This window comes from Lissotriton vulgaris, chromosome 8 (assembly GCF_964263255.1).
Source record: "Lissotriton vulgaris chromosome 8, aLisVul1.2, whole genome shotgun sequence".
NCBI lineage: Eukaryota > Metazoa > Chordata > Amphibia > Caudata > Salamandridae > Lissotriton > Lissotriton vulgaris.
The window spans coordinates 345,609,437-345,631,354 of record NC_141696.1 but is presented as its reverse complement, the minus strand read 5'-3'; the positions used below and the strand labels follow the sequence as shown (position 1 = coordinate 345,631,354).

Here is a 21,918-nt window from a genome sequence, read left to right as displayed (position 1 = left end):
TCCATTGTTTTGTTTGCTCCCTAAGCCATTCCAGTTTAAACCCAGCCAAATGCATTTCAGCCTTCACCCTTCTCCCTATGGGAACAGTCCAGCCCAACTGCCAGGTCAGGTACACCCTGGACCGTAAACAAGCATCCTGGGACTAGTTACAGGGTTTCACCCCTCATCAGACAGGCTAGCTTGACTACAGTGGCATGGAGAGCACTGGACCCATGTCTGGGCATACCAGTCCCACTCCGGGTGACAAATGCAAAAAGAACAATTGATGGACAGAATGTTGAACAATGCCAAACATTTACCAGATTACAGAGATCTGGGCCTAAATCCATTGTTCTTTTTGCTCCCCATGCCATTCCAGTTTCAACCCAACCATATGCAAATCAGTCTTGACCCTGCTCCCTATGGGACCAGTCAAGCCCCAACTGCCAGGGCATGTCGTCCCTGGATCAGAAAGAAGCATCCTGGGACCTGTTTTGGGGTTTTATCCCTCATCTGCCAGGCTAGCTTGATCCCAGTGGCATGCAGAGCACTGGACCTAAGTCTGGGCATACCTATCCCACTCCGGGTGACCAATGCAAAAAGAACAATTGATGCACAGAATGTTGAACAATGTCAAATATTCACCCCAGTACACAGATTTGACCCTCAACCCATTGCTATATTCCACCCCATCAATCAATCAATCAGAGCATTTGTATAGCGCGCTAGATACCCGTGAGGGTCTCAAGATGCTGGGGGGGGGGGGGGTGGGGGGGGGCTGCCACTGATCGAAGAGCCAGGTCTTGAGGTCTTCTGAAGGCCAGCAGGTCCTGGGTATGTTGTAGGCTGGTAGGGAGAGGGTTCCAGGTCTTGGCGGCGAGGTAGGAGAAGGATCTGCTGCCGGCGGTGGTTTTCCGGATGTGTGGAACTGTGGCGGAGCGGACGCTGCGGGTGGGGGTGTAGAAGCTGAGACGGTCGTTGAGGTATGTTGGTCCGGTGCTGTGTAGGGCTTTGTGTGCGTGGATGAGGAGTTTGAAGGTGATCCTCTGGTTGACGGGGAGCCAGTGCCGGCCTCTCAGGTGGGGTGTGATGTGGCAGCGTTGGGGGACGTCGAGGATCAGTCGTGCCGAGGCGTTCTGGATGCGTTGCAGCTTGGTTGTTGTTGCTGCATAGAGGGCGATCCCGTAGTTGAGTCTGCTGGTGATGAGAGCCTGGGTGACGGTTTTCCTCGTGTCGAGAGGAATCCATTTGAAGATCCTGCGGAGCATTCGGAGGGTGTTGAAGCAGGTCGCGGAGACTGCGTTGACTTGTTTGGTCATGGAGAGGGTGGAGCTGAGGATGAACCCCAGGTTGCGTGCGTGGTTGATGGGTTCCGGGGCTGTGCCTAGCTGTGGGCTGTGGGCCACGAGGAGTTGTCCCGGGCTGATGGGGTAGGTCCGAGGATGAGGACCTCTGTCTTGTCTGAATTCAGCTTCAGTCTGCTGTCCTTCATCCAGTCGGCGACGGCCTTCATTCCTCTGTGGAGGTTGGCTTTGGCGGTGTGGGGGTCTTCGGTGAGGTATATGATCAGCTGGGTGTCGTCGGCGTAGGAGATGATGTTGAGGTTGTATTGTCATGCGACGTGGGCGAGAGGTGCCATGCAGATGTTGAACAGCGTCGGACTAAGGAAGGATCCCTGTGGGACGCCGCAGATGATCTCAGTGGTTGTTGAGCGGAAGGGTGGGAGGCGGGCACACTGGGTTCTGTCGGAGAGGAAAGATGTGGTCCATGCCAGGGCCTTCTCTTGAATTCTGGCGTCATGGAGGCGCGCTGATAGGGTGCAGTGTCAGACCGTGTCGAAGGCAGATGACAGGTCCAGGAGGATGATGGCAGCTGTTTCTCCTTTGTTCATCAGGATCCTGATGTTGTTGGTGGCGGCGATGAGGGCAATTTTGGTGCTGTGGTTGCTGCGGAAGCCGGATTGGGAAGGGTCCAGAATGTTGTTGTCTTCGAGATATCGGGTTAGCTGTTTGTTGACGATCTTCTCTGGCACTTTTGCCGGGAACGGGAGCAGGGAGATGGGCCGAACGTTCTTGAGGTCTTTGGGGTCCGCCTTGGGTTTCTTCAGAAGGGCGTTGATCTCGGCGTGCTTCCAGCTTTCGGGGAAGGATGCTGTCTCAAAGGAGATGGGTTTTTTTTGGGTTTTTTTGGTGTAAGAGGTTTATTGCACTTTTCATAGTAACAATATACATGTTTGCGCCTACAACCTCATCAGGCCGGCTATTCAGTTGTACCATCCGCAAATTAATCTCTCGTTGTACACGGCCCATCAGCCGACATCCGTAGGACCGGCGGCGTTGTAGGAAGTAGCATTGAAAACATAGAGCAGTGCTATATATGCATTCAGTCATGTTTGTTTTCTTACTTTTTTAATACTTTTTCTGGTAAAATAGCAAAACAAATACAAAAAAAAAGAACTCTGAGAATTAAGATCACTGTGCCACAGCATCCTCCCCCCCATTACAAGTTGACATTTTATCACTCCATTCCATTAACTTTGTAGCAGTTCTTGCTATGATATATCGTCATTTTGTGCCGTTTCATGTTCTAGTAAATAGGTACGTAAATACATCCAATAGTCTCTGGGAACTGAATGATCGGCAACTCTTCTTCATAAGTGGCCAGTGTGTCTCGGCAATATGTTAAATCTTCCAGCCAGTGTTTAACTTTCGGTCCCCTTTTGCTATTCCAGTGCAAAGACACCCTTCGTTTGGCCAGTAACAATGCCACCACACAAAATTTGCGCCTTTGCGCTCTCAGCTGTGGAACAATACCCAACAAGCAAACTTTGGCCCTATATGGCAGTGACGTCCCAAGCATTTCGTTTAGAGCTTGTATCACCTGCTCCCAGAAACCTGCCACCCGGCGACAGTGCCATGCTAAATGCATGAAGTCCGCATTCTCCTGCCTACATCGAACACAGTTGGAGTCATCCCTTAGCCCATATCTGTGTAGCCTTAGGGGGGTATAGTACATTTGATGCAGATATTTATAGTGCATGATTCTCAGGTTTCCATTTGGCGTTAGTATGTCAGTGAGCAGACAAGCAGTTGTCCATTCGTCATCTGTGAGTGGCTCCTCTAGCGCTGCACTATATTTGTCTCTCACCCCCTCATTGTTTCCTCCTATGTCTTGTTGTATGCTTGTGTATAACTTCGATACCAAGTGGGAGGCCGTGGGCGTGGTGAGTACCAACTGCAAGGGTGTCAGGGTCTTGGGTTCTTCTGGGTATGTAGGGAAATGCTCTTTTACCGCCCTTTGCAGCCTGTAGTAATTAAAACTAAATAGTAGTGTCGGATTGCTTTATATACTCTAATTTGTCTAGAGTCTGGAAGACCCCATCCCTGTATAGGTCGCCTAGCTTGTCTATCCCAGCACACTTTAGTAAATCCATGCCAACCCGTTCCTGTGTGACCGAAAGGGCCGGGTGATGCGCCAGCGGAAGTGCGGGTGCATTAAGCGGCAGGCTGTCTGCAGCTTTTCCCATCAGTCTCCACGCTTCCGTGGTAGTGTTAACTGGGTTAATGTCATGATCATGTAATCTAAGTCGTTTGTGTGGTAATATGCTGGTCAGTGGGATCGGGTCTGCATCTCCTGCCTCCACCGCCACATGAGTTAGGAAAGGTATTTCGTGGTACCAGTAGTGCGCGAATTGCGCTTGAGCGCAGAGGTAATACAGATATAAATCTGGAACCTTGAAACCTCCCTTAGCATATGGTAGTGTCATAGTGTGTAATTTCAACCTGGCTTGCTTTCCCGCCCAGAGCAGATTAAGCACCAGTTTTTTAATGTTTCGAAAGACCTCCGCAGGTGGCTTTATTGGGATATTATTGAATAAATAGAGGAATTTCGGCAGGAGCACCATTTTGATTATCGCCACTCTGTCCGCCAGGGACAATGGCAATTTATTCCATCTGTTCACCTTTTCCTCCAAGGACGCTATCGCTCTGCCGTAATTAGTACGGATGACCAGTTCCGGATCCCTGTGGAACCACACTCCCAAATACTTTGTCGACTCATCTTGCCATTCAATCAAGAGGATAGTCTAGGGCCGTTGGGTGTGTACCATCCGTCAACGCCAAAATAAGGGACTTGGCCCAATTTATCTGTAAACCTGAGTGCTTACCGAATTTGATATATTCTCTTAACAAGGGGTTAAGGTGCTGTTCCGGATTTTTAACATACAACACCATATCATCGGCATAGAGCGAGATGTGTATGGGGCGTGTCAGGAGTTGTGTGGCCGAATAGTGGTGGTGTTGCGGATTTTGCAAGCCAGGGGTTCTAGTATTAAAGCAAAAAGCATCGGCGAGAGTGGGCACCCCTGTCTGGTGCCTCGACAGATCTGAATGGGCTCCGATACATATTTGTTAATCCTAATGCTCGCTGTTAAGTTCGTGTATAGCATCACAATCCATCCCATGAATATATGCGGAAACCCCATACGTAACAGAACCGCATGTAGAAACGGCCAGTCTATTGTGTCAAACGCTTTAGCCACATCTAATAATACAGCCACAGCTTTTATTTCTGGCGCCAGGTAGTGGGCTAATGCAAATAACGTGCGCGTGTTATGTGTAGTGGATCTGTCTGGTATGAAGCCAGACTGGTCAGGCCGTATCAACAAGGGCATTAGCGGTTTAAGTCTGTCTGCCAATAAGCTTGCTATAATTTTTGTGTCTACGTTTATAAGTGATAGGGGGCGATATGAGTCACACTTATCCTCTTCTTTACCCGGCTTTAACAATGCAATAAGCAAAGCCTCCCTCATAGACGTTGGTAGAGTTTGCGCCTCATGTGCCGCCCCATATAATCTTACTAAGTGTGGGGCTAGTAAGTCCGCAAACATCTTATAGAATTCCGTCACGAAACCGTCTGGCCCTGGTGCTTTGCCATTCAGTAGTCGTTTAATAGTATCCGTGACTTCTTCCACCGTTATAGGGCGAGCTAGGTATTCCCTGTGACCATCAGCTAGCCACGCAATTTCCACATCCGCCATGTAGGACAGTAGGTCCTCCTGTGGCATCGATGGACGTGCCTCATAAAGTGCACCATAAGAAGCCATGAATTCGCCTGTTATCCCCTTAATGTCCCTCGTGACACTTCCCGTCCGGGTTCGTATAGCTGTTATATTTTGGGGTGCACGCCTGAGCAAATTTTGTCAGCTAGGGCCCTGCCTGGTCTGCCTCCTTCTCCGTACATTCTAGCAATTCTACGTTTGGACACATATTTAAGCTCATCAGCTGCAAACTGGCGATGTTCAACTAATAGTGTTTGAATTTCTCCCAATACTTTAGTGTCGCCTGTCTGTGTATATCTCTGCTCCAAAGCGTGTATCGCACTCTCACGTGTTTTTAGCTGTTGTCTGATGTCCTTCAGTATGCCTGTGGATGTACTTATGCATACCCCCCGTATTGTGGCTTTAAACGCTTCCCATAATAGACAAGGGTCTTCAGTCGTGGGGCCATTCAGGTCAAAGTAATCCACCATTGCCTTATGTATGGTGTCTACGTACAGAGGATCACGTAATGCCGCCGCATTGAAACGCCAAGTGAATGGCGGTGGCTCGTAGTTCGGGATATCTATTTCTAGGAGCACAGGGCTATGATCCGAAAGTGTTCTAGGGAGATGTTTTATATGAGTAGCCCATGAGATCACATCCGGTGTGCCTAGCCAGTAGTCCAGTCTGGACCAGCTGTTGTGTGCTGCATTAATGTGTGTCGCTATTATCTCCCCTGGGTGATGAACCCTCCACACATCAGCCATTCTTAAGTCTTCCATAGCATCCTGTAGCATTTATCTTGCTCTGACATGCGGTTCCAACATGTGTGGTGCCCTGTCTATCCCTTCCCGCAGCGCTACGTTGAAATCACCACCCCATATTATATGGTCAACCTGGATATCTGCTATGGCGCTCCACACTTTCCTGAAGAACCCTGGATCATCTATGTTAGGGCCATAAGTGTTCACCAATGCCACCTGCCGCTGTCTCACCATACCCACCACAATTACGCTCCTGCCCTCAGTGTCTCTGTGTATGCTTGAGATCTTAAAGTGTACCCCCCTCCGTACTAAAATGCTAACCCCTCTAGAATAAGATGAGTAATTAGAGCCGGTGACTGATTCCGCCCATCTAGCGACTAGATTGGATGTATTGGTAGTCGCTATATGCGTTTCCTGCAAGAAGGCCATGTCAATATGTAGTCGATCAAAGTATGCAAAGATCTGCTGAATTTTTTTGGGGTTGCCTAAGCCTCTTACATTCCACGTAATAAGTTTCAGTGTGCTAGATCGTGTCACGTCATTGAGTGTAGCGTTTGCCATTTCGTGTTAGGTGTCGCCCATGTGCATGGTATGTCTGCAGTTTGTCGTACCTCTCGACGAAAGAGTATGAGCTTGAAATGTAGTATATTATCTGTCGCAGTGCTTTTTAGGTCTCGCCTGTCGATGCGCATGCGCATCGAGCAAGCGAGACTATGGGGGCTTATCCACTCTTTAACCAACTTGCAAGGAATCGTGGCGATTCCTTGCAGTGCCCGTGACTTTTAAGCTCAATGCGCATGCGCATTGAGCTTAAAAGCGCGTGCACATCAGTTCCCTCAGCCGCACTCCAGGCCCCCGCTCCGCCCCCTCCCCTGCCCGCCGTGTCGCATTTCTCCTCCCCCCTCCCCTTATCTGCCTTCCCTCCGTCTGTTCCCTCTCCCCGCTCCGCCCCCTCCCCTGCCCGCCGTGTCGCATTTCTCCTCCCCCCTCCCCTTATCTGCCTTCGCTCCGTCTGTTCCCTCTCCCCGCTCCGCCCCCTCCCCTGCCCACTCTCCCTTTCTATTCTCCTTTACCACTCCACTCTGGACTCCTTCATTTTGTGCTGTTTGACATATTTCTTCTCTCATCCAACTCTTCTGCGGGCTCCCCTCCTTCCCACTGTAGTTTGCAACAAATCCATCCTCCTTAAACCGTGTACACCATTTGCCTTTCACCCCTCCATTCCCTCTCCTGTCGCTCCCTTTAAATTCCCCCCTCCTTCCTTTTACTACCACTTTCCCTCTTTGTCACAAAAAAACCCTTTTATTCACTCGCTTTTCGTCTCTTTCTCCCCTCCTCTCCTCCTATTCTTTTCCCTTACCCTGTCTTTTCTCCCCCTTTTGTCTTTCGAATCCCACTCTCTCTCCCTCCCCTCACCCCCTCTCATTCCCCAACCCATTTCAGAGCTCAGTTCCGGAAGTGCCTCTTGGCAGCCGTGAGCTGCTGGGTAATTGCGCGTTTTGTAGCATTCCCAAAATGCATCTTTGACAGCTTGTACAATGCTTCAATCTCTCCCCCAAACCTAGTGGGGCAAGTGCTTCGCTGCGCGCCGCAGCGGCGCTCAAGCGCGCCGGTAATGTTTCCAACCCACTGATATATCATAAGCGCCATGTGCTGTTTTGTGGCTGAATTTTTTTTTAAAAAGGGGAGCGGATATTAAACATCATACGGTATGTTAATGTCAAGTACGCCTGGATACACATTGAAGACTTTGCTCTGACTCCAGCGTGTGGGCTACGAGCTAATTAACCTTTTCCAACCATCCCTGTATTTTTTCTGGATGTCCACTTCTAGAATGTTAACGGCGGTGCACTGTTCCGTTTGTTGATTGGACTCTGCTGAGATAACACAGCCCCCTCCCCTGCCCGCCGTGTCGCATTTCTCCTCCCCCCTCTCTCTCCCTCCCCTCACCCCCTCTCATTCCCCAACCCATTTCAGAGCTCAGTTCCGGAAGTGCCTCTTGGCAGCCGTGAGCTGCTGGGTAATTGCGCGTTTTGTAGCATTCCCAAAATGCATCTTTGACAGCTTGTCCAATGCTTCAATCTCTCCCCCAAACCTAGTGGGGCAAGTGCTTCGCTGCGCGCTGCAGCGGCGCTCCAGCGCGCCGGTAATGTTTCCAACCCACTGATATATCATAAGCGCCATGTGCTGTTTTGTGGCTGAATTTTTTTTTAAAAAGGGGAGCGGATATTAAACATCATACGGTATGTTAATGTCAAGTACGCCTGGATAAACATTGAAGACTTTGCTCTGACTCCAGCGTGTGGGCTACGAGCTAATTAACCTTTTCCAACCATCCCTGTATTTTTTCTGGATGTTATCTTCTAGAATGTTAACGGCGGTGCACTGTTCCGTTTGTTGATTGGACTCTGCTGAGATAACACAGCCCCCTCCCCTGCCCGCCGTGTCGCATTTCTCCTCCCCCCTCCCCTTCTCTCTCTTCTCTGACATGCAGTGTGCGGCCCTAACTGAAGTAGTGTAAACCCCGGCGCACAATAGCCAACACCCTCACTCACCCTCAACCCCTCACCCTCACTCACCCTCAACCCCTCACCCTCACTCACCCTCAACCCCTCACCCTCACTCACCCTCGCCCTCACTCACCCTCAACCCCTCACCCTCAATCCCTCACCCCCTCACCCTCACTCACCCTCACCCTCACTCACCCTCAACCCTTCACCCTCACTCACCCTCACTCACCCTCACCCACCCTCACTCACCCTCACTCACCCTCACTCACCCTCACTCACCCTCACCCTCACTCACCCTCACCCTCACTCACCCTCAACCCCTCACCCTCAACCCCTCACCCTCACTCACCCTCAACCCCTCACCCTCACCCTCACTCACCCTCAACCCCTCACCCTCAACCCCTCACCCTCAACCCCTCACTCACCCTCACTCTCACTCACCCTCACTCACCCTCAACCCCTCACCCTCACCCTCACTCTCACTCACCCTCACTCACCCTCAACCCCTCAGCCTCACCCTCACTCACCCTCACCCTCACTCACCCTCACCCTCACTCACCCTCAACCCTCACCCTCACTCACCCTCACTCACCCTCAACCCCTCACCCTCACTCACCCTCAACCCCTCACCCTCACTCACCCTCAACCCCTCACCCTCACTCACCCTCAACCCCTCCCCCTCAACCCCTCACCCTCACTCACCCTCACTCACCCTCAACCCCTCACCCTCACTCACCCTCACTCACTCACCCTCAACCCCTCACCCTCAACCCCTCACCCTCACCCTCACTCACCCTCACAACACATATTGTGTTACAATAGGTGTCACATTTGCGAAAGATAAAAATATTGGCATTGTAAATAACAAAGCTATTAATTCGCTATTTTCAAAACAAGCACATAAATAAAAAATGTCTCCTTTACAATACCAATAGCTCAAACTTTCCTAATGCGAGACCTATTGCATTGCTGTGCTTCTCTCCCCTGCTGCACTCTCCTGCTCTCTAGAGATGTGGCCTAACGACCAGAGCTGCCATCTAAGTCACGTAAATACAAAACATGTTGCATTCCAAATGCTATAGGTGTCACATTCGCGAAAGTTATAACTATTGACATTGTAAATGACAAAGCCATCAATTTAGCAATTTTAAAAACCAACAAATAAATAAAATATGTCATTTACAAGACCAATAACTCCAACTCTTCTAATGCAAGACCTATTGCATTTCCAATGCTTGTTATGAATAAGGAGGTCGCCATGCTTCTCAGACACAGTGATTCAACTCGAACAACTCCCAATTCCCATTCCCACCCTCCACCCACTTTAGCGCCCAAACTGTGCCAAAGCCTTCCCTTCATAACAGTTAAACCAGTAGTAGAACCTGAGGTGGGGCGCACCCTCTTGGGGGTGTCACCAGGTACACACGTCTCCATCCACATAGTGGACGTGGACAGACGCATGCGCTCGATTCATAAATCCGCAACAATGTCTTTAATCCTCTTCGTCCACCCTCCATACTCTATGAACAGCACAATGCCTCACAACCTCATTTGTATGTGCTTGCCGTATTCTAGTAGTTCAGTATGCTAAGATTCTCGTGTGCGAGTTTATCTCTGCTATTTTGTCCAGTAGGACTGTGCAGTGCAGTTCAAGTGTTCGGCCGCGCACACTAGGCCCACACATTATACGCCTCCATGACCACTGAGTTTAGAGTACCCTTCTCAATATGGCGCTGCATAGTACAATGACGGCCATAACGCCTCTCCCACAACCCTGGCTTGCAATGCACTATCAGTTTACTCACTGCGTAAGTTACCATCTCGTGTTCATATTGCCAGTGTGGTTCACGTGCATGGTGCATTTGAGTCCCCGCTGCCATGCAGCGATCCATTTTAAGTGCTGTCCGCAGGCCCCTTGTGAATGTAATGTCCGTCTACACAAGTGCTATTCTGCAGCGCCATCAAGGTGTCTCTAGTCCCGTCTTGCCCTGTAATGCAGTGCGGCTTTCACTCCCACGTTGATTCAGTCGATATCACTGGTCGTCTCATGTCGATCCTGCGCCTTCCTCCGCTTTCCCATTTTCTTGATATACTCCTGTGCCGCTTGTACCGTTGGAAGAACAATAGGCTTACCCGCATTCGTAATTTTAAGTTTCGCCGGGTATAGCATGGCGTATTCTAGTCCAAGATCCTGCAGTTTCTTTTTCACTGGAGCGAATTCTTTGCGCGTCAACTGCACTGCCATGGTGTGGTGTGGGTAGAATTCCAGGGTGCTTCCTTGGTATGCGATGTTGCCCATTTCCCTGGCAAGTCTGAGGATCGTGTCCCGGTCCCTGTAGTTGAGCATGCGGGCAATGATCATGCGCGGGGCAGCACCCGGTTTAGGTGCAGGCGCCAGGGAGCGGTGCGCCCGTTCGACCAGGTGACAGTTTTTCAGCACCAAACATCTCTTTCAGTAATGTCTCGATGTAAGTCTCCATCCTGCCAGTGTTGGTAGATTCCGGCAGGCCTGAAATGCGAACATTATTACGCCTAGACCGCGCTTCCTGGTCCTCCACCTTGGCCCGTAGGCCCTCCAACGTTTTTTCGAAGCCGCCGCAAGCTTTCAATGTGGTTCTGGAGTCGTCTTCCACTTTAGAGATCCTCTGTTCTGCCTCCACTATCCGCTCGTCGTGTTTTTCTATCTTCGCCGCCATATTGTCCACACGCAGCTTCACGTTGTCTAGCTTGCTGTTCATCTCCTGTAGGCTTTGTTGAATTGCCCTCAAGACTGTCTCCATGCCAGTCCCATCAGTCATCTCTTGCTCCCCCTCCATATCCGAGGTAGCCGCATTGTTTTTGACCTGTTTCATGTATTCTCGAATGGAAGTTTTGTCTGTTGCTTATCTGGCTTACCCATAGCACCGGCGCACGTTAGAGGACTACGCTTTAGTGGGCTCACTACTGCCGGAGCGCCTGTAGTAGACTGGTTGCGGCGAGCCGGTGTTCTAGACCCCGACAAGGCGGTAGTTTTATTCATCAGACGTTGTACGGGCGTGTATGTCCATTTATGGCTGCTCAACAATCGTGTGAGGGTGTCAATGCCAGCGTAGTCATATCCCCCTGCCGCACTCCAGTTTGCATGTGCCTGCTGCCAGGGATACCTTCAGCGCTTTTTCAGGGTGTTCCGCTACTGTCTAGGCGCTGGGGTGTCCTTAAAGCTGCAACATCACAGGTCTTCTCGCACTGTACTCCCCAACAGTTCAGCACCTTTGCCAGCTTTATTAGAGTGCTAAATCGCACACCGCTATGAGCTTTACGGTGTTTACTCGGTGCACATCACACTGTTGTTAGCACAGGGTAGGAGCACCAACGTTCCCAATGCTGTGGGCGAACATCGTTCATCGCAGGGAGTCACCCCAGCCGCGTCGCTCGATCCGTTGTGAATGCACCCTACCTCCCCCGATGGGCCTCCGTCAGTGCGGCAGGTAGTCGCCGATGTCCGCGCTCCCGTTCGAGCCTTCAGAGCAAGGACTCTTCACCTCTCGCCATCACCCCGCTTGCCTTCCGCTCCAGCCGCCTGTCATTCGGAGACCCCTCACACTCGTCGCGACTCCTCACTGTCTCACAGACTTTTCACAGGCCACCGTCGCTATAATGTACTTGCGTTCCAGCGCCGCCGCCATTTTGTGGACGCTGGAACGCATCTCGTGCTGTAGCTTTCTCCTCGCCCACAGTTGACCATGGCCGGCTCGCTGTGTCGGGAAGCAGGCAGTACCTCAGTATTTCGCTCAGCAGGTCAGGACATCTCAGTTCTGGGCTCGTAGCTTTCCAAACCATCGGTGGCATCGAGCGTCGGGCGCGGCCATCTTGAAGCTCCGCTCGTCCCCGCGGCAATTTTCGCCGATATCTGCTACAGCTTACTCTATTTCGGCATATTACCGTCTGAATTTCATTGGCTGCTTATTCCGACGTCTTGCTTGATCATTTTCGTGGCATTTGCGGTGTCCGTAAGGGGTCAAAGGCCGCTATTTCTGCGCCCGTCCGGCGGAGCTGACACACTAGCCAGCCATTCCGCAGTGCGCCCTCTAGCGCCCCCCTCAAAGGAGATGTTGATTGCTTTCCGGAGGTGGGGTGCGATGGGTGTGCTGGCTTGGTTGAAGACTTGATGGGGACACTGGTCGGAAGGGGATCATGAGTGGATGAAGTTCATGGTTTTGATGGTTTCTTCGTCGTTGATGTTGGACCAGGTGGTCAGGAGACAGGTGTGGGTGGAGGTCGCGGCGATGTTGGTCTCTGTGGAGGTGCGGGGGTGTCGCAGTTGAAGCTGTCGTGGATGTTGGTGATCTTGCGGTGAAAGAAGGTGGCCAGGGAGTCGCACAGGTCTTGTGATGGTGGAATGTCACTGGTGTTGGAGATTTCTTTCACGATGTTGAAGAGTTCTTTGGTGTTGTGTGCGTTGTTGTCTAGGCGGTCCTTGAAGGCGGTCCTTTTGGAGCCATTTCTTCTCCAGCTTCCGACAGGTGTGCTTGGAGGTCCGAAGGTCTTCGGTGAACCAAGCAGCTTTCTTGTTGGTGTGGTTGGTTGTGGAGATCTTGATAGGGGCGAGGGTGTTGGCGCAGTCATTGATCCACTGTTTGAGGTTGGCGCGGTCTCCGTTGGCGCGGTCTCTGCAGGAGATCTTGTAGCCCTGTGGGATGGCTATGGCGATGTCAAGTGCTGAGGTGGCGTTCAGCCAGGTCTCTGTCAGGAAGGCGACGTCGGGGGCAGTAGAGTCTAGGAGGTCCCAGAGTTTGATGGCGTGCTTGCGAGTGGAGCGGGTGTTGAGGAGAATGCATCTGAGGTGGTTGGGTTCTCTGGCTGGTGGTTTGGCGGGCCGGATGCTGGTGTATCTGTAGTTCCGGCAGGTGAAGGGACCTTGGGTGTGCTTCGGGATGGCCTGGCAGCAGGGGTGGTGTCTTGCGGGGTTGAGTGTGTGGAGGGTGCTGGAGTCGTAGTGCGATTTAGAAAAGGGGGTGGTGATGAACAGAGTGTCTGAGTTAAACAGACCACTCTTACCCAGTCCAAAGATCAGGGCTTGATCCATCACCGTTATTTATCTCACTGCCCCATCCCAGCTCAGAACCTGGCTATATGCAAATCAGTCTGTCCCTGGCCCAGTGCATCATGGGAACAGGGCAGACTAAACTGACAAGCCAATTCTTCACCAGAAAGGAGACAAGCTACCGGGGACCGGTTTCTGGCATTTCAGCCTTCTTCGGCCCAGCTTGCTTGAATCCTGATGGAGCAGTGAGAAAGGGACTCATGTCTGAGTATACCCTGCCACACCTATAGTGGCCAAAAACGATTTAGGAAAGGGGGTGGTGATGAACAGAGTGTCTGAGTTAAACAGACCACTCTTACCCAGTCCGAAGATCAGGGCTTGATCCATCACCGTTATTTATCTCACTGCCCCATCCCAGCTCAGAACCTGGTTATATGCAAATCAGTCTGTCCCTGGCCCAGTGCATCATGGGAACAGGCAGACTAAACTGACAAGCCAATTCTTCACCAGAAAGGAGACAAGCTACTGGGGACCGGTTTCTGGCATTTCAGCCTTCTTCGGCCCGGCTTGCTTGAATCCTGATGGAGCAGTGAGAAAGGGACTCATGTCTGAGTATACCCTGCCACACCTATAGTGGCCAAAAACGATTTAGAAAAGGGGGTGGTGATGAACAGAGTGTCTGAGTTAAACAGACCACTCTTACCCAGTCCGAAGATCAGGGCTTGATCCATCACCGTTATTTATCTCACTGCCCCATCCCAGCTCAGAACCTGGCTATATGCAAATCAGTCTGTCCCTGGCCCAGTGCATCATGGGAACAGGGCAGACTAAACTGACAAGCCAATTCTTCACCAGAAAGGAGACAAGCTACCGGGGACCGGTTTCTGGGATTTCAGCCTTCTTCGGCCCGGCTTGCTTGAATCCTGATGGAGCAGTGAGAAAGGGACTCATGTCTGAGTATACCCTGCCACACCTATAGTGGCCAAAAACGATTTAGAAAAGGGGGTGGTGATGAACAGAGTGTCTGAGTTAAACAGACCACTCTTACCCAGTCCAAAGATCAGGGCTTGATCCATCACCGTTATTTATCTCACTGCCCCATCCCAGCTCAGAACCTGGCTATATGTAAATCAGTCTGTCCCTGGCCCAGTGCATCATGGGAACAGGGCAGACTAAACTGACAAGCCAATTCTTCACCAGAAAGGAGACAAGCTACCGGGGACCGGCTTCTGGCATTTCAGCCTTCTTCGGCCCGGCTTGCTTGAATCCTGATGGAGCAGTGAGAAAGGGACTCATGTCTGAGTATACCCTGCCACACCTATAGTGGCCAAAAACGATTTAGAAAAGGGGGTGGTGATGAACAGAGTGTCTGAGTTAAACAGACCACTCTTACCCAGTCCAAAGATCAGGGCTTGATCCATCACCGCTATTTATCTCACTGGCCCATCCCAGCTCAGAACCTGGCTATATGTAAATCAGTCTGTCCCTGGCCCAGTGCATCATGGGAACAGGGCAGACTAAACTGACAAGCCAATTCTTCACCAGAAAGGAGACAAGCTACCGGGGACCGGTTTCTGGCATTTCAGCCTTCTTCGGCCCGGCTTGCTTGAATCCTGATGGAGCAGTGAGAAAGGGACTCATGTCTGAGTATACCCTGCCACACCTATGGTGGCCAAAAACGATTTAGAAAAGGGGGTGGTGATGAACAGAGTGTCTGAGTTAAACAGACCACTCTTACCCAGTCCAAAGATCAGGGCTTGATCCATCACCGTTATTTATCTCACTGCCCCATCCCAGCTCAGAACCTGGCTATGTGCAAATCAGTCTGTCCCTGGCCCAGTGCATCATGGGAACAGGGCAGACTAAACTGACAAGCCAATTCTTCACCAGAAAGGAGACAAGCTACCGGGGACCGGTTTCTGGCATTTCAGCCTTCTTCGGCCCGGCTTGCTTGAATCCTGATGGAGCAGTGAGAAAGGGACTCATGTCTGAGTATACCCTGCCACACCTATAGTGGCCAAAAACGATTTAGAAAAGGGGGTGGTGATGAACAGAGTGTCTGAGTTAAACAGACCACTCTTACCCAGTCCAAAGATCAGGGCTTGATCCATCACCGTTATTTATCTCACTGCCCCATCCCAGCTCAGAACCTGGCTATATGCAAATCAGTCTGTCCCTGGCCCAGTGCATCATGGGAACAGGGCAGACTAAACTGACAAGCCAATTCTTCACCAGAAAGGAGACAAGCTACCGGGGAGTCGTAGTGCAGCCTGGCGTTGCGGGGGGCACGCCATTCCAGTTTAAACAAAATCATATGCAAATCAGTCTTGACCCTGCTCCCTATGGGAACAGTCCAGCCCCAAACCACCAGGCCCTCCCTGGATTATAAACCAGTGTAGGAAGGGGGAGGCTCTAGTTGGCGCAGTGTAGCACTAGCGACAAGCAGGGACTCTCTCTTCCTCGTCAGGGCTGAGGGTTACCTTCCAGACAACCTCTGCTTACCCTCTAGGTAGTGTGGCTTAAGCAGTCTTAGGCTAATCTTTGGGGCACATAGGGTTAAACATTTGCAATATTACACCATCACAACCAACCCACCACACAATGACACCAAACTGTATTTGTAAAAATATATATCTTTATATAGATTTCAAGCAGGTTTGTAAATACAGTTGTCAAACTTTTAAGAGCGGTTCCAGTTTACTCAAGTTCAGGTTGCCACAGTTCTCTTTTAGCAATAAGCAATCTTTCGGGCCTTCCGCCCAGGTTCGACAAGGTTCAGTGTCTCGTAGTGCCTCAATGCGCTCTCTGCGCGGGCCTCGAGGGCCAGGAGCTGTGCGAGCCTCGGTTTCAGAGGCGGCTCGCGTTGGGAGCAGATAGCGCGGTGCGAGCTCGAGTTGCAGGATGCTCACACCGTGAGGATACAACACAGTACCTTTCAAATTCTTGTGGAGCGGGCGGCTTCCAGGGGAGCTGTCCCACGTCGCGTTGGTTTTCCGGGGTCGCTGTTCGCTGCGGCTCTCAGCCGGGCAGGTCACGGGTCATCCGGGGCGGCCGTGCTCTGTGGCGGCAGGGTCCTTTCCTCGTCGTTCGCTCCGACCCTGGAGGCGGCGGTTGTGTGGTGGCGGCAAGTGGCAGTACGGTCCCCAAGTGCAGGACGTACCCAGCCAAAGTGCCGGTTGCAGCTGTGCGCTCACAGCTGAGCTGTCGGGCAGGCTACCGACCAGAGGGGGGTTATCACAGGGCGGCTGTCCGTCTTCGCAGGTGGATTGCCGGCTCGAAGCGCAGTCAATTCGGGAGCTTGGACCAGACGGGTCCTCCTTCACTTTGCTCTCGGGCTCCCGGTGCAGTTGCGGTCACGGTGCTCAGGCCAGCGGCGGCTGGACCTCACGTTGCTCTCGCTGTTGCTTTGGGCCCCGGTCACAGTGCTTGGGGGGATGTCGATGCCTTGGATTACGGGGAGCGTGGCAGGGTTGCCCAGCGCTCCCAGACCCCTCTGTCAGTACTGCAGCGATAAGCAGCACACACAGTCGCTTTCTTCAGGATGTAGCGCCCACTGGTCCTGGGGCGCTGGTCAGGGGGCAAGTTCAACAGCAAGCCCTTGGAGATCTTTCAGCAGAGTTTGGCACAAAGTTTCTCAAAGCAAAAGTCTTCTCGTAGTCTTTTCTTTTCCTCTCCTTCTGCAGCAAGGCACCAGACACAGGCAAGAGTCAGCACTCTTCCTTATCTTTCCCGGTCCTTCTCGTCGGGTAGAGTTCCTTCTGTAGCACAAACAGGATCTAATTTACAAGGAGCAAGGCTCTTTCTTTTATCCTGCATTTCTTTTGTTCTCGCAGGCCAGGGGGGCCTTTGCATAGCCACTTTCAGTCCTTGAGCACTCCGGTGGGTGTACTCCGGCTTCTGCTTTCAGTGTGAGGGGCAGGCGCATCAGACGCCCCACAGGAGGTGGAGCCAGCATTGTGCGGACAGGGGCAGCCAGAGTACCTTGTTGATGGGGCTTCGCCCTTCCTGGGCCAGGTGTCGGCTGAGTCATCAGTCGCTCCCCAGGAGGGTGGAGCCAGCATTGTGGTGGCAGAGCACAGCAAGATTCAGAGTCAAGAGCCACTCCTACCTCCCACTAAGGTGTAATCTGCGCATTCACCACCTGTCATCCCCCAGCCCTGTCACTCACACATCCCAGACAGTCAGATACACATACCAGCAGAGGCGGGCTGAAATGGTTAGGCAAGCAAATGCTAACTTTCTAAAAGTAGCATTTGCAAACACAGGATATTAAAATAAACTTTACTAAAAGAAATATTTCATCATCCTGAGTTCAGGCATACTAAACACGACTCTCTACCATGCTCCCTGAGCCTGCTGGGATTATAGGGTGTAATAATTCCAGCAGCTCAGTCTGGCCTAACGGGAGCAGGTAGCCTTCAATAGTGAAATACGAATTTAGTTGTAAGTCACTACTAGGACATGCCACACACATCAGGGCTTGTCCTACCTTACACCTACAATGCACCCTGCCCGCAGGCCTACCATAGGGGTGACTAATATGCAGTCAAGGGAAGGTTCAGGGGCTGGCAAGTGGGTGCACTTGCCCAGCCAGCATGACAGTACGAGACTGCACGCAGGTTCTGCGGTGGCAGTCCCCAGACACATCTTACGGCTGCTTCTGTGGGTGGTGCAACCAGCGCTGCAGGCCCACTAGCAGTATTGGCATCTACAAGCCCTGGCACTCCTAGTGCACTTTACTAGGGACTAACAGTAAATCCAATGAACCAATCAGGGATACCAATCGCATGTACAATTTACAGTAGGGAGCACTTGCACTGCGGCACGGGTCGGCCGTGGCGCAGTGCCCTGAGTATCGGAAAACCAGCAAAACATCGGAGGCACACCAGCAAAAAGTGGAAGGGAAACTCACGCCAAGGTGCCAGGTCTAACAACCAGCATCCTTGGAGCTGTTTCGGGGTTTCAGCCTTCATCTGCCAGGCTAGCTTGACTCCAGTGGTATGGAGAGAACAGGACCTATGTCTACACCAGGCTCAAAGTGAACTGTGAAACTTACTCATTGCTTTTATTTTTTAATTTAACTTTTTATTGAGTTTATACCAGAAAACAGAACACCTAAGGCATGACATAATCCGTATCATCAAACAGAATATCATCAATAATCAACGATAATTGCTGAATAGAAGTGTAATATCTGCCCCATTTGTGCTATGCATCCATATTTACAGTTTAAGATTTCTTTCCCCATACCGCTGAAACAAGAGACGCCCTGCACCCATTTCCTTCACCATCCACTATGATGTAGGATCCTGCGACGCAAAATCAGTACTTGCTTTAGTCAGGTTATATCTTGTAATATGACTGGAGGCACCCCCTGGCCTGGTATATTGGCCTCTCCAAGCTCATGCAGGAATCCAGGCATCTTTTCCATTCCCGGGTGTTGGAGGTGCAGGATCTTTCCAGTGTTGGGGAATGTGTCTTTTTGCAACTAAAAGTCCTAGCTAAAACAATTCCAATTTGTATTTGTTAGAATTCAGATCAAAGTGAATGTGTAGTTTGGCAAGTTTAGGATCTAGAGACACTGACCAACCTAAGAGCGCCCCCAATGTGTTGAAGACCTCTTTATAAAAAGTGGAAAGTTTGGTGCATCCTCAAATTGCATGCAACATCTCTTTGTTTCTTAACATAAACACAATAGTTAGTGTGATTGACTAAGAGTAAACAACCACTTTTATTTTATTCAAATCTGAATATTTTGTTCTCCAAAGCAGATACGCTTTTCCATTTTTCCAGCATGGTCACTGTTCGATTTCACAGATATGTGAAGTGCAATAAGAAAAATAGTTTTTCTTCATTCATATGTTCAGATTATTTAATGTGTCTGATCTGAGAGTAAATGTAGAACCATCAATAATCCCCTTTGGGTAAATTTACGTTAAAACTTGTAGGCAATCAACCACTACTATACTGACTCAACACATGGCTACAGATCCATTTAATGACGTAGTTACTTCCAAACACAGTGTATCCTCTTAGTCCCCCCTTTTATGTTTGGTACGCTTCTAGGACACTGAATCATCATACACAACCACTAACTAGTAGTGAGGGCATTCATGGTTCCTAACACATTGGTTACATTAAATACAACTTTTTCACACACCACGCTGAAATACAAAGCCCTTCATAATTTGGCTGAATGTATAATCATATGCAATTCTGGTCATATGTTCCTTTGAAATGTTAATGATACAAAGTTGCTTAGGAAGCTTTTTTCCATTGGACCAGTGTATTAAAGAGATATGAACCAGCTTTCAACCAATCTTTATGTACCCACTAAATCATTCATTTAAGAAATCCAAGTCTGTTAAATTACCCCCACTAGCGGGGAGTTTGCTGTTTCCACTAACCCCCTAGCCTTCACCTCAAAATTGAAGCAGATCCTGCAACTTGAAATTCATTTTGTTTTATCCTAATAACGTTTTTTTAGAAAGGTATCCTTCTTGTCCTAAATGGATCATTCTTATGTACAGATTAACATGACTCCCAGATGTATCACAAATAGAGAACAGAAGATAATATTATGGTCCCTGTGCATATCACAAATTGGATTCTGGTGTTGGAGGACTGCCTGTGCAAAACATATTTATTATATACATTGTAGTAATCAAATATATTTAACCCATATTTCTTTCTTTGGTTCCCTTATATTATTTTATCTTTAAGGCCTCAGCTTAATTACTGCAAGATTACTCTTGTTCTGTATATTTTTACTCCAGGGCCAAATACCAGTCTTATAAGGGTCTTTCCTTAATTGACGGTGTTTCTACCTCATATTTAATATCTATTTCTTTTGGGGGAACATGGGATTGAACAAAAAACAGTCCTTGTGTTTTTAAAGTTTTTTATGAAGATGTCCATACTAACCAATACAATGGAATTCATCTCTGCTTGGGTCATTGGCCTCCAGTTTTGCAAACAAAAAATACCTTTCCTACGTAACCCATACAAAATCAAATCATGATTTTGTTGTTTACCAGAAATCAGAATACTGCACAATATATTCTTAAAGGCAGTAATATAAGTGTATGCTTTTGGATGTTGAATTCAATTTGGTTTGTGTCTGTTTCTTGAATGATGCTGTGTTTATATTCACATTTTATAACTATTACCTCACTGTGGACAGTTCCCATTAGGGCCAAGTCGTGGTAATGTTAAAAAAAATGTTACTCCCTAGTCTGTTTTCCAGAATTGATCAAGTATTTAACTTTGTACTTAAGGGCTAAAAAATTCACTTCATTTTCTAACACACAATATATTGCCATGAGTGGGAGTCAATTACATGCCATATTTCTTGAGTTCACATCAAATGAGATTATTAATAAAAAAAAATGTTTAATATGTAGAATTAATTTCTTGACTGACTTGGACTTTAAACTGAATTTACATTATTAGCAAAATTAAAATTAGAATTCCGCATAAATTCTGAAATGGTATTCAGCGTTTGTTCCTTTGCAATTTAAGTATATGATCATTATTGAAATATTAGCCACAGTTGGATGTTTCAGGCAGAATCAACCACTGATATGTAAAAGGTGATTGGACACACCAGATGAAAATTCCAAATAGGATGTCAGTGTTGCCATTTAGTTTGTTGTACAGACAATATTGCAGATTCTCCAAATTTCAAGGTGAAAATAAGCGAAAGATTAATGTTTTATTTTACAATGTAATAAAAAATGGTAAGTAGTTTTATGTGACTAAGGAAGTATTAAGGAATTTTAGGACACAGCGTGAATTTCACGTTATTACATAAAGGTAAGCATTTTAAATTTGAGTTCTAGATGCAACACCATTCCATTCAAAGATAAGAGATAACAAAAATCCATGAATTTATGGTTATTAGTCTTTTTTTCCCCAATCTGAAGCATAGGAATAGCCAATGAAATAAAAAATACATAAATTCTCCTTGATTGAGACTACAACTGCAATTGGTGTGTGACAGCAAGACAGTTTCCCTCCATAAGGATTACCCTTAGATCCCTCCATGCCCATATTCTAATTCTGCTTCACTCTAATCAAATGTGTTCTTTCCCTTCCACTTTCCACTGTCTTGCTTCTCCGTTTGACTCTCCTTCTACTGCCCTCCTCTTCCTCCTCCTTTTGCCTTTCCCTCCTTGTCCCCTCACTTCTCTAATCTCATTGCTCTCTTTCACAAATCTCCCTCTGTCTTCTCTTTCTACTGTGCTCCTTTTGTCAATCTCTTGCTCTCCGTCAATTACCCAGTTCTCTCTTTGTCTATTGCCACATGTCTCATCCCTCTCCCAAGTTCATTTGTCTTCCCCTTATTTTTCTCCCCTCTAACACTCTGCAAGTTTGTCTCTTTCTCTCCCTCTCAGCCCTTCTGTTACACCTGTTGTTCCCTTCACTCCTCTCTTTCTACCCTTTTCTCTCCCTCACTGTCTCTTGAAATCTCCTTCCTCTAAACTCCTTCTTACCTCTGGACACTTTCCATAACATTAATACACTCATTTTAGTTAATATGTCACTAGTTAGGACAAAGGCAATCATTAGTTTGGGTCAATCGTATACAGATTTGTGCCGATA

At 49.1% G+C, this 21,918-nt stretch overlaps 1 protein-coding gene across 1 annotated transcript in view; it reads right to left on the bottom strand.

The window, feature by feature from the left end:
- The window catches only part of LOC147697030 (amine oxidase [flavin-containing]-like), a 335,947-nt gene that overhangs the window by 47,054 nt on the left and 266,975 nt on the right, over nt 1-21,918 (bottom strand). The gene's annotated exons all lie outside the window — the stretch shown is intronic.